Here is a 729-nt window from a genome sequence, read left to right as displayed (position 1 = left end):
ATGAGTGTGCATATGTGTACACACATGCTAGTCACAGAGCCTTGGATATTTTTCTGTCTGGCACCAAAAAAGTGCACCAAACTGGGCACTGTAATAATGATCCTGAACTACAAGTCCAGAGAGCTGATGTGTTATCCTGTTACTGACCAGTCCACTGCACTCTTATCCTCCTCCTTTCCCACATAACCTGTTGCTTGGAAGAGGCACAGGGTAATCCCTAATTAATGTGGAAAGGGAGGAAGTATAGACTTTAAATCCTTTTGGAAAAGACAAAAACAAGTAGTAACTCCCACAATAACAAACTGAACAATACTCACTGCATTCGTTATTTCATGCAAATTCATTGAAACTAGTAATTCCATCATACAAGTTGAGATGACCTTGAAATACAAGGCTAGTTGAGCTACAGCAAGGCCAACTAAGGTTTCAGATGAAAGCAACACAGAATGAAATCTTTTCTGGTCTTGCAAAATATATTTGCACAATATATTTACACAACCACCAAGCTGAGCACCCACTAATAGTCAGCTAAAAGACACACCATTTTACATTGATGCAATGCCATTTTATATTACAAAAGCAGACTCTACTGCTTTCGTCTGAGGCCACAAGATTTTGAACCATGCAGCCAAAACGTGACATTCAAAAGGAAAATGTACGGCATTACATGAACACCTTTTATCACCATACATTAAATTACTAAAAGTCACTTACACTCTCAAAAAGCAC

This window comes from Penaeus monodon, chromosome 34, assembly GCF_015228065.2.
Source record: "Penaeus monodon isolate SGIC_2016 chromosome 34, NSTDA_Pmon_1, whole genome shotgun sequence".
Lineage (NCBI taxonomy): Eukaryota > Metazoa > Arthropoda > Malacostraca > Decapoda > Penaeidae > Penaeus > Penaeus monodon.
Note: the sequence above shows the minus strand (reverse complement) of the source record.